We start from the raw sequence: 12,620 nt of genomic DNA on the forward strand, positions 1-12,620 counted from the left end.
ATAAATAAACTGCTATGCAAATGGACGCGTGAATGAATGACAAACAAACTACACTCCCCAGGCCACATGAGAATTAAAGAGCTTTGTATAAGCCTTTGGATCCTCAGTCCAATTCTGTTTTCTTGGCTGTGAAATTCTGGGTGATTTCTCAGAGTCTGGAGCCAGATACCTTTGAATTCAGGACGTTAACCTATATATGAGGGCACTACACCCAAGTCTGAGTTCATCATCTTAAGAGTCATGTAGGTCGGAGATAAGGAGACGTGCTGGCATCAGTTTAGACAGATGTTGCTAACAGGCTGTGTGTGTACTCCTAATGAAGTGGGCTATAAATTCTGAGCTGTGTGCATACTGCGGCAAGGTGGGACACTGGCATTGTGATGAGTCTACATTATTCTGTAAGTTTAGTGTTAAGGGGATTAAAATGCAAGCCATTAAATTGTGCTTACTGTGGTGGATGCAGCAGACGCAGTTTAGGCATGCACGGGGTGATTGTTCTTTGCAAGTTTCAGATGGAAAGCACAGAACTGGGGACCAAGACAGGTTTAGGTTTCAGCTTTGGCTCTGCTCTCATTTAATGAGGGACACTGAGTAAATTCCTTGAAATTTTCTTATTTGTAAAATAGTAGTAACGATAACTCATCTACCTGACATGGACGTGGTAATGCTTAAATGAGATAACACACCACCGTGTAAAACATAAACTACAGGAAGAAGGGAGCTAATGTGTATCAGGCGCCTTCTATGGGACAGGCCCTACCAGGCCCATGAGGTGCATTATCATATTTAATCCCCATCACAATCCTCAATATTGTAAAAGTGATCATTATCACAAAATAACAGCTCCTATTCAGACCCTACTGTCAGTTTCTGAGCACCAGCTATGCATCGGACATTTCACAGGTATGACTTCAGTAAATTCTCATGCCTAGTAAACTAGGTAATAATGTCCTCCATTTGACTTATGAGGATAGAGAGGTCCAGAGAGGTTAAGTAACTTGCGTAGAAGCAAACAGACAATAAATGGCAGAGTGGGCTTCTACTGCAGTATCCCAACTAAAACTCTGAGACTTTTTTCATTCATTTTATTGGCTCTAACTTTGTGCTGGCAAAATTTCTAAAATCGCCCCCAAAAGATGTTATACCTTAATCCTTGAAATCTTGGAATATGATGAGATACCACTCCAGTGATTACATTATGGTACCGATGTTTACCCTAAGAAGGGAGATTATCCAGGTGGGTTTAATCTAATCACACAAGCCCTTAAAAGCAGAGAGATTTCAGCAGAAGACGAAGTCAGATTCAAAGCCCCAGGCTTTGAATTTCTTGTGCTGTTGCCAGCTTGCAGATGAAGGAGACTCCCTTAGAAGGGGTGTGGGTGCCTCTAGAAGCCGTGAGTGGCCCCAGCTGACAGCTACAGCCACAAAGAACTGAATTCTACCAACAACCTGAATATGCTTGGAAGTGGGTTCTTCCCCAGAGCCCCCAGTGGAAGCGCAGCTGGCCTGCACCCTGAGTTTGGCCTGTTGAGAGCTTGAGCAGAGAACCCCACTGAGCTGGCCTGGACTTCTGGCCTGCAGAGCTGCGAGATAAGAAATGGGTGTTCTGGTAAGCTGCCAAAGTTGTGATAACTTGTTCCACAGCAGTAGGAAACCAATACAAATGCTTTATATTAGTCTATATTAGTTAATAGCACCCATCTGATAAGGTTATTTTATGGAAGAAATGAAATAATAACTGTAAAGCACCTAGCACCATTCTTAACATTTAGGATGCTCTTAACAAATGTTATTTCTTATTTTTATCATCATGCTCTTTTACAAATAGGGAAACTAAGGCTCCAAAAGGTTAAATAACATGCCCAGGACCATGGACCTGGTGAGAGTCAGGGTGAAAATATGCATGAAGGGCTGCCTCTGACAGGACTGCTGCCCTTCATCCATAGACTGGTGATTCCTGATCACGAATGCACACTGGAATTATCTGTGGAACTTGCTAAAATAGGTACTCTCATGTCCTGATCGCTGTGATTATGATTCAAGGTTTTGGGTAACTATATTTTAGAAAACTTTGTGGATGCTTTTAATGTACACACCTGTTGAATTATTGCACTGAACTGTGAGCTCCCTGAGTCAGGGGTGTTCTTAATCATGTTTGTGCCCACAACAGGGCTTGGTACCTATAGTATAATGTATATCGTGTATATTTATCCATCCTTCCAATGGATTGCTGGGCCTTCACTGTTTCTACTACAGTCCTATTGACCTTGGAGTGGTTGTTGGTAAACATGTAGCCCTACCTTTCTCCTAAATCAGCCCATTTTGGTGGCTGGCAATATGAGCCCTACATTTCTCATATCTGACAGCTCTCAAAGCTTATGGATCAGCTCCCCAGCACCCTACCTCCCAACCCACATGCAAGTATATAGTTTCTTTCCTTAGTCTGCAGAGGAGGCCTTGCCACTCACCTGACAGCAGCAGGTTTAAAATAAGTGTTAAGATAGGAGCAAAATTGAAGCTGTGCTGCTGAGGTGGGTGAATCCTTCCTGAGTGGGCAGAGCTGTTGGGAAAGGCAGACAAAAGGCCGCATATAGAAGGAGCGTGGTAACTCAGAGTGGATCCTAACGTTGAGTGTTGGCACTTGGTTTTTCTTTTTAGTCTCAGGAGTGGGTGCCAGTGTCTTTCTGTTTTTCCTCCTAAGCTTTATTTTTAAAACAGTTCCCCTTTCTCAAGACAGCCACACAATTGTACTAGCAACATATATCATGCAATGAAAACCTTCAAGGAGACAAAGGAAGGCGACTGAAATTCCTCAGAAGCATTGGCTGCCTGCTGAACCTTTTACTGGACATGGGCATGCTAATGACAGTACCATTCTAAAAAATTTATATGGCTCCTGCTGTCTCTCCAAAGAAATCGCGCTCCACTGTCAAATTAGTTTCCACTGCTTCTGGTGGAGCTGCTGACAGTGGAAGTGAAGACTAAAAAAAAATCTCCATTCCCTGAATGCCAAGCCTTTTGAAATGTCCCTGCTTTCATGGCGCCTAATAAATGTCAGCTCACATGTTGCTCATCAGATGGGCGCCATCTGGTGTATTGGAAAGAGATTTCAATTGGGAATGGCAGAGAAACTGCCACTTACTAGCTGTTTGACTTCTGGGTCTCAGTTTCCTCCCTAAAACTGGAAGAGTGTGTTTAGATAATCTCTAAGGTACATTTAATCTGTTAGAGCTCAAACAATATATGAATGTAAGCTTCACGGTAGGCGGGACCATCTGCCTTGTTCACTGTTGTCCTCTCATTGCCTCGAAAAATGCCTGGCAGGTAGCAGTTATGTAGTAAATGTTTGTTGAATAAATCACTGACTGACTGACTGAATGAATAAACTAATGTTGATGAAGCTAATGAAGAAATCCTCGTGTAGTATTGTCTTTTATGTCCATTTTAATGGGGTTTGTACAAAAAAAAATGGCAGCTGATATACTGCCTTTGAAAGGTGTATGAGCGGTGGTGGGGCAGGAGTGATAATGGATTTGTTGCTCTTGGGTTCCTCAGACCCCTAGACAATTAGTCTCACTATTGGTCTTGCATGTTATATAAAAGCCGGTGTATAACCCAGCCCGTGAATTATATGTCCTGATGAAGTGTGGTTGGCAGTGGCCATCAGGGGTGCTGAGACAGCTCAGAATCCAGAGGCGTCCCTCATACCACAGGTTTAAGCTGCTGAGAGTTGAATCTGCAGAGGTCAGCTCAGGGGAGGTGGAGATGCCACAGGCCTAGACAGATGGTGTATGGAGCCAGTGAGCGAGAAAGTTAGGAAAAGCAGCAGAGAGATGGGGGCTTGATATCTGATATCAGAGAGGAGGCTGGTGGAGTCAGAAAGAGATGCTTTGCTTCTAAGGTCCCATACGTGAGGGTCTTCATCCTAAGAGTGCTGATTTGCCTACGTTTTCCTCAAATAGGGTTCATTCTATGAGGTGGGTGATATAGATAAGTAGAGAGAATAAGGGTGTTAGAATTAGAACAAAGTGAATTTGAAAGCTAGCGCCATCATTTACTAGTTCATGCCCTTGAAACACATCTCTCTCAGTCTCGGTTTCTCCATCTTTAATATGGTTAATAATAGTGCCTATTTCATAGTGTTATTATGAGGACTGACTCCAGTGATGTAAGTAAGGTGCCTAGCTCTGTGCCTGGCACACAGCAGGCAATCCGTAAGTACTTGCTTTGTTTTCTCTTTCTCATTCCCAGTCATTTATTAAATATTCATTGAGCACCCAAAGTTTGGTAGGCACTGTGCTTGATACAGGGGCTACAGACATGAAAGGGACAGTCTTTTCTCTCGTGGAGCTCACAGCTGAGTGGAAGGAGCAGACAAGTAGCAGTAAGAAAACAGTAAATGACAACATAGTATGATTATATCTACATTAGAAATACAGAAGCATGACCTATGGGTGTCCAGAAGAAGAAATGCCCAACTGTCTGGGAGAGTCAGGGAAGGCATCCATGTACTCAGCTCGAATATTTTGAAGATGCCTATGCTAACTCAATTTGGGGAAAGCTGTTGTGTGGGCTTTCCTTTTTAAAATTTTTAATTCTACATTTTGAAATTTCTACATCAATGAACTTTTCATTGATGATTTATTGCAAATAGCAACAAGGTCTCACATGTGTCAATTATGTGTGTCAAGTGATGATAATTGCTAGTATTGTGGCAACTAAGAATAATACTAATAATTATTAATTCATCTTTACTATATGACAAGCATTTTTGTAAGCACTTTCATTCATCATCTCAGTTAATTCTTCACATATTTCCATAACGTACACTTTATTATCCCATAACACTTTTATTATCCCCATTTCACAAAGGAGGAAACTGGAATTTAGAGAAGTTGTATCTTCGTTGTCATTTTTTTTTTTAATTTATTTATTTAATTTTTTCCCCCAAAGCCCCCGTAGATAGTTGTATGTCATAGCTGCACATCCTTCTAGTTGCTGTATATGGGACACGGCCTCAGCATGGCCGGAGAAGCGGTGCGTCGGTGCGCGCCTGGGATCCGAACCCGGGCCGCCAGCAGCGGAGCGCGCGCACTTAACCACCAAGCCACGGGGCCGGCCCCTCTTCGTTGTCATTTAATTTAGTTAACATCTGGAGCAGCTGTTTTATTTTTTTCTGAAGGGGTGGTAGTTATAATGTTTAAGGAAAATTTTTACTTTTATCTTTAATTTTTTACATGCCTTCAATATTGAAAACAAAACAAATGGTTAAAGAAATCTCTGAGTGGTAGCTTACACATTTTCAGAGGAGTTGTTAGCTTGCATAAAAAAATAGACGCTGTCAGAATGAGAGTTAAAGAGCTCAATTTTCTGTTGCTAGAGAAATCATCTATAATCACAAGAAAGATTACTTGGGTGTTCATTGAGTTCAGAACTGAAATATAGAAGGCTACGCAACAGTCATATATTTTTCATGTGTTAGGAAGGAGAAATATATGCTTCAATAAACAAGTCTTGATCACAAAGACCAAATAAGGAAGGTGGGAACTGTGCGCAACTCAAACCATAGTCAATCTCTTGCAAATTTCCCTACTGATGACTGGGGAGATGCGTTTCACCAGGTCTGGGGCTCTCATTTCAGACAGAGGCCAGTTGACTCAAAGTGACCTCACGTGGAAAGAAGGCAAATTCAACTCTCCTGACAATGAAAGTAATACAATGTGTTTACTTTACTTGGAAGCAGAAACATAATTTTGGAAAGATGCATATGGCCATATAGTTCTACAGATGGCCACCAAAATGTTGAAAAGTCTCACTTGCAATCCGATAAAACCATCCTGATGTTTTATTGTTGCTTTTCAAATTATGAGCATATTAAGCATACAGATACATATAAAGAATAACATAATGGACGTCAGTATATCCACTATCCAGTTTTGGCAAAGTTTAAAATTTTGCCTTATTTACTTCATATTTTTTTCTTTAAGAATTAATATATTATAGACACCAGTAAAGCCCTCTGTGGTACTCCTCCTTGAACCTATTCCGTCCTTCCTTAAGTGGAAACCAGTATTTTGAGCTCAGTGTTTAACATTTCTTAGAGGCTTTTTAACCTCTTACTGCATATTATATATCTAAAACTAAATGTACTTTAGGTGATATGTGTTTTAAAACTTCACAAAAATGCACTCACACTGAACATAAACATATCTCTTTACTTTTTTGGCTTAACATTGTTTTTACAATTTATCTGTGTTGATATAAGTAGTTCTAATTTTTTCATTTTAACTGCTCCTTAGTATTTGGTTAAATGAATATAACAATATCTATTTACCTAGTCTTCTGATGATGAGCATTTAGGTAGTTTACAAAATGGGTTGCAACAAAAAAGCTTTAATAACCGTTTCTTTATCTATCCCTTTGGCCTCATGTGAGAGGATGTTGCAAGGTAGAATATCTAGGACCAGATTTCTGGATCTTACTATGTACGCATCTTCAGTTTTAGTAGACATTGCCAGATTAGGTTTTAAAGTGGGTTTTCCAATTTATATACCCACCAGCAGGGTATGAGAGTTTCCTGTGCTCCATATAAAAAGCAATAATTAAGTCATTTAGCGCTGTTAGACTTTTTAGTTTTTGCCAATCTGAAGGGTATAGAATGATTCCTCATCTTTGTTTTAATTTGCACTTGCCTGAATATAGTCAAGGTTAGGTTATTTTCATGTTTATTGGCTATTCAGGTTTTCTCTTCTAGGCTTCATGTTCATATCCTTCGCCCTATTTTTATCTTGAGTGGTTTTCCTTTCTCTTGTGATATGCAGTTCTTTGTGGATTCTATATGCAAATCTTTTCTTGGTAGCTTTGTAAATATTATTGTTGTTATAGATGATGAAATAGATTCAGTGCAATCCACATCAAAATCCTAACATGTGGGTGTGTTTGTAATTTGACAGGTTCTAAAATTTATTTCAGAATGCAGATGACCAAGAATAGTGAAGACTGTTTTGAAGAAGAGCAAGTGGCAGATATTATACTCCCAGATAGTAAGACTTACTGGGTGTGTACTGTGTGCCAGGCATCAGCATAGACACTTTAATCTGTTAATATGATGAAAGGTTAGAAGCATCCCTTTAATGCTTCAGGAACAAGAAGAATTTCTGCAGCACCCGTTTCAGGTGACATGGAGGCAATAAGTAATGCTTCTACCCTAACAGTTCACCATTAGATAATAATGTTTACTCCCACCACTCGCCCCGCAGTTATTCTGCTGCAGTGCGGCTGGCCTCTTGCTCTTGCTTGAGTGCATTGAGAACATCCCCCTCTCTGCTTCTTTGCACGAGTTCTCTGTTGCTCCCTATCTCTTCACTCAGCTTTATTACTCTTTATAGCTTATTACCACTTGACATTATCTATTTTGTTTTATTGTGTGTCTCCCTTGTTAGACTGTAAGCTCTGTGATGACACTTTTTTGTGTTCATTGCTGAACCACCAGGTCTAGAATAGTGCCAGGCGTATAATAGATTCTCAAACAGTATTTGTTGAATGAATGAATGAATGAATCTACTATAAAATCTTGTCTGTGTGAAATGGTATATTTCAGTTACACTAAGGCATAGGATATAATGTATTTTGCGTTTAAAGCACGGAATGGTTTCTTGGCAGTATGGGTTGTGATTAAAAGTATGGGCTTTGGATTCAGAAGGAGTTGGGTTTAAATCATTCTTGTTCTACCACTTATAGCTATTGGTGGTGTGACTGTTTACTTAACCTTTCTAAGATGTTTTCTCACTTGTAAACATTGACATAATCGTGCCACTCTTGAGTAACAAGATCTGGCTTGCTTTTTCAAAGGCTTACTCTCAAGGCTGTGTTGATAATCATTTGAGGTGAGGGAGTGCAAGTGGAAACAAGGAGACGATGGGGGAGATGAACATGGCCTAGATGAGGGAGGAAGTGGTGAAGAGGGTGAGAAACAGTTAAATTCTGCATGGATTTTAAAGCTAGAGCCTGCCGAGTTTATTAGGAGTTTGGCCTTGGTGTATGAAAGAAAGAACAATTGAGAATGTCTCCAAGCGTTTGGGGCTGAGAAACTGGGAAGGATGGAGTTGCCCTTTACTGAGCTGGGAAGCATTGAAGGAAGAAAAAGTTGGGGATTGTTAATTTGAACATTAAGTTTGAGGTGTGGGGTAGATGCCCAAGCGTAGTTGTGGAGTAGGCAGCTGGATAAGGAATCTAGAGTTCAGGAGAGAGGTATCTTCCGAAGATGGACATTTGAGAGACTTCATCATACAGATGCTATTCGAAATGGATTAGATTGGGTTCTAATTAGAATGGATGTGAGTACTTATGAAGTTTGGGCAGAGAAGACAAGAATTTGGGGGCCTGAGCCATGGGACATCTCAACATTTAGAAGCTGAGGAGATGAGAAGGGAACAGTGAAGGAGACTGAGTGTGAGTGGCCAGCGACGGGGTAGAAATCCAGGAGAGTGAGAACCAAGAGAAGAGTTGTTTCCAGGAGGCAGGAGTGCTCAACTATGTCCATTGCTGCTGGCATGTCAAGTAAGATGAGGGCTAAGAATTAAGTTAAATGTAAATCGTTTTGTATGTTATATTAAAAGTAAATGGTATGGTGGAGCTTGACCCAGGAAAGTTCTGGAAATCCCTCTTATAAAAAACAAAAAATACCATTTCCTCCACATAGATTTCTTTAAAATGTTAATGAATTGTGCTTTTCAGAGAGGGTTGATTTGCAGCTGAACACACTAGAATTAGCTATCACTTAGTTGTGCTTTTCATTTTAAAGACCTAAATTTTTTTAGAGCAGTTTTAGGTTTACAACAAAATTGAGAAGAAGGTACAGAGATTTCCCATATACACCCCTTCCTTCACACATGCATAGCGTCCCCCATTTATCAACATCACTCACCAGAATGGTACATTTTTTAGCAAGGATGAACCTATATTGACACATCATAATCACCCAAAATCTGTAGTTTACCTTAGGGTTTACTTTTGGTGTTGTACTTTTTATGGATTTGAACAAAAGTATAATGACATATATATATATATGTCATTATAATATCATCTAGAGTATTTTCACTGCCTTAACAATCCTCTGTGCTCTGCCTATTCATTCTCCCCTCACTCCCCCGCCCCCCGCCGGCCCCTGGCCCCACACCCCTGGCAACCACTGATCTTTTTATTGTCTCCATAGTTTTGCCTTCTCCAGAATGTCATATGGTTGGAATCATCCATATGATGATTCAGTTTCGTTTCTTTAGCTTAGTAATGTGCATTTAAGGTTCATTTCTTTTTACCTGACAAATACTCCATTGTATGGATGTACCAAGGTTTATTGATCCATTCACGTAATGAAAGACATCTTAGTTGCTTCCAAGTTTTGGCAATTACGAGTAAAGTGACTATAAACATCTGAGTGCAGGTTTTGTGTGGACATAAGTTTTCAGCTCCTTTAGGTAAATACCGAGGAGCATGATTGCTGGGTCAGATGGTAAGAGTATGTTTCGTTTTGTAAGAAACCTCCAAACCGTCTTCCAGAGTAGCTGTGCCATTGTGCATTCCCACCAGCAATGAGAATTCCTGTTGCTCCACGTCTTTGTCAGCATTTGATGTTGTCAGTGTCCCAGATTTGGGCCATTCTAATAGATGTATCATGGTATCTCGTTGTCCTAATTTGCATTTCCCTGATGACATATGATGTGGAGCATCTTTTCATATGCTTATTTGCCATCTTTATGTCTTCTTTAGTGAGGTATCTGTTAAGGTATTTGGCCCCCCCCCTTTTTTTTTTTGTGAGGAAGATTAGCCCTGAGGTAACATCCGTTGCCAATCCTCCTCTCTTTGCCAAGGAAGATTGGCCCTGGGCTAACATCCATGCCCATCTTCCTCTACTTTTTATGGGATGCTGCCACAGCATGGCTTGACAAGCAGTGGGTTGGTCCGCACTCAGGATCCGAACCTATGAACCCTGGGCCGCCAAAGCGGAGCGTGCGAACTTAACCTCTACGCCACTGGGCTGGCCCCTCTTTGGCCTATTTTTTAATTAGTAGCTGTGCTTTTTAGGACATTATCTCTATAGCCCCATCTTTGTCATAAATTGCACTCTTCTACTCTAGCCCTATGATTTTATTTATGTTGAAATTATTTGTTGTCTACTCTAGCCCTAAGCAATGAGCTCCTGGAGGGCAGGAACTGTGGCTGCTACACCTTTGTATTTCCGGCACGCCTCCAGCTCTTGGTATGGCTGGGTGCTCAAGAAGGCTTTGTTGGACAGAACTGAACTCAGGCGAGCTGTGGGGCGTGCTGTATCCTTGGTGGCATGGATATGTGGGGAAGGGTAGAATCTGTGATTACCTGTCAACACCAATTCTCTGACAACAGGCAGGTCAATTCAGTTCTGATACTAACTACCTGGAGTTAGCACGGACCCCACAAGTTAAGGGCTCAGTCCCTCCGAGACTGCCCCCACTTCAGACCCCAATCACAATTTTCAGGTATCCCCAAGCAATGTACACTTCTGCTTGGCGGACTACAAATTTGGGGATTCCCGTGACCCCCTCAGGTTTGATAATTCACTGTAACACCTCACAGAACTCAGGAAAGCAGTCCACTTGTGATTACCTTTTTACTATAAAGGATCCAAATGAACAGCTGGATGAAGAGATACATAGAGTGGCATGCTGGGGGAGGGGAGGGTGCAGGATCTTCTGTCCCTGTAGTATTGGGTACATCTGTCCCTGTAGAATCCAGTACGTCAATATGTTCATCAACTGGGAATCTACCCGAACCTCATTGTTCAGAGTTTTCTATTGAGGTTTCTTTACATAAGCATGATTGATTAAATTGATGGACACATGATTGAACTCAGTCTCTCCAGAGGTCAGGGGACCCAACTGAAAGTTCCAACCCTCTAATCATATGGTTCACCTTTCTGGTGCCAAACCCCAATCCTGAAGCTATCTCAGGAGTCACCCCATTAGCAAAACAGAGACACTCCTATCACTTAGGGAATTCCATTGGATTTTGAATTCTATGCCAGGAACTGGGCACAATAACCAAATATATATATTTGCATTATACCACAGTGATTACGTTAAACAGGACCAGGGCAAATGATTGAGCTCCAGACCTGCCCCAAAGGGAGATGCTATCCAGAATAATGCAGAGGACTCTGATGTGACTCAGGCTGGCACTAATGAGCAAGGCAGCCCTGGCTGTTGGGTGGTGTTGAGTGGGACATGGGAGTTGGACTGACTAGTTAGTTAGCAGCATCTTGGCTCAGGATGGTTCATCCTTTTGAAGCAAACCTTCTGCCAGTGTTACAAATGAGATGGGAGATAGGCTGATCCTATTCTCCAGACAGAAGGTTGATAAAATGCATCTGGTGGGCTACAATCAAGGATGGCCATAATCCCAACATAACTCAGGTAGTGATCAGGGAAGGGGAGGGACGAGATTGAGAGAAACAGCATTTATTAAGGGCTCAAGTCATGGCCCACTGTGCCAGGTTCTTTCAACATTCCCCAGTAATCCTTTGAAGTAGTGATTCAGTATTGCTCTACACACACTTGTTGAGCTAATCCTATGGACCAGGCCCTGTAGCAGGCAGTGGGGTAAGACTGTGGAATAAGCCTGATGTGGTGCCTGCCCTATAAGGAACTTGCAGTCTAGTTGAGAATAATTCCAAACTAGCAAGATTAGTAAAATGTTCTAAGTACAATGCAGGGTGCTTTGGAAGTGCATAGAAGGAAGGTATTACTAGAAGAATCAGACAGGGGGTAACACTAAAGTCACCGGCTAATAATGGGTGGGGCCAGGAATTGAACCCAGGTTTTTCTGACTCCAAAGCCAGTTCTTTCCACAGTATCACACTGTCTAGCTTGAAGAATCAGTGTGGTGGGAAGGAGAAAAGCTGCAGAGCATGGCTTACCAGCCCTGGGGGCGGCGGCGCAAGGACTAACTCCAGTCCTGCCCACTGGTGGACTGGTTTGCATGTTGACCCAGTGAAGCTGGGAGTGCTTGTTGAAGAGCCTCTATGTTGACTGCTAAGTAGGGCTGCCCCCACAGAACCCAGTGAAGACATTTCTGCTTGGTTATTACAGCTCCACCATAACACTCCAGGTGTTGCTATAGCATCTGCTGCCTCTGCCTCGTGCCTGCTGGGACAGCATATCCTGGAATGGGCTTGGCTTCCCCCCGTGCTGCTAACAAGGAGGCGGATGCCCTGATGGACCCTTTCCTCTTTCTACTTAAGGAATGTATAGCTCTGCTGAGCATAGGGACCAGAGACAGGGCTCCAGTCTGGTCACTCATAGCCTGAAGGGGAAGTGACAGACATGGAACCACAGTGACCTGCTGTCAGTTTCTTAGCCAGCAAAGCAAGTTTCCACCTTCTGGGAAGGACTTGGGCCACACGGTCCTGGCAGATACTATAGTTGTGGACAAAAGCCTTGCTGTCGCCACACAAAGCACCCTCTTCTATAACACCTACTGTTTTGAAATCTCTATTTTTATCTATTTTCTTCTCTCTTTTAAAAATGAAATGGATTTGCACGGTGGTCACTGAATGTGCTTTTGGACACCTCCACAGCCTCCTTAGC

The 12,620-nt window shown here is 41.9% G+C and overlaps 1 protein-coding gene across 1 annotated transcript in view; it reads left to right on the forward strand.

The window, feature by feature from the left end:
- The window catches only part of DAB1 (DAB adaptor protein 1), a 282,123-nt gene that overhangs the window by 51,310 nt on the left and 218,193 nt on the right, over positions 1–12,620 (forward strand). The window lies entirely within an intron of this gene.

This window comes from Ceratotherium simum, chromosome 22 (assembly GCF_057802395.1).
Source record: "Ceratotherium simum simum isolate JZ-2026a chromosome 22, ASM5780239v1, whole genome shotgun sequence".
Classification (NCBI taxonomy): domain Eukaryota; kingdom Metazoa; phylum Chordata; class Mammalia; order Perissodactyla; family Rhinocerotidae; genus Ceratotherium; species Ceratotherium simum.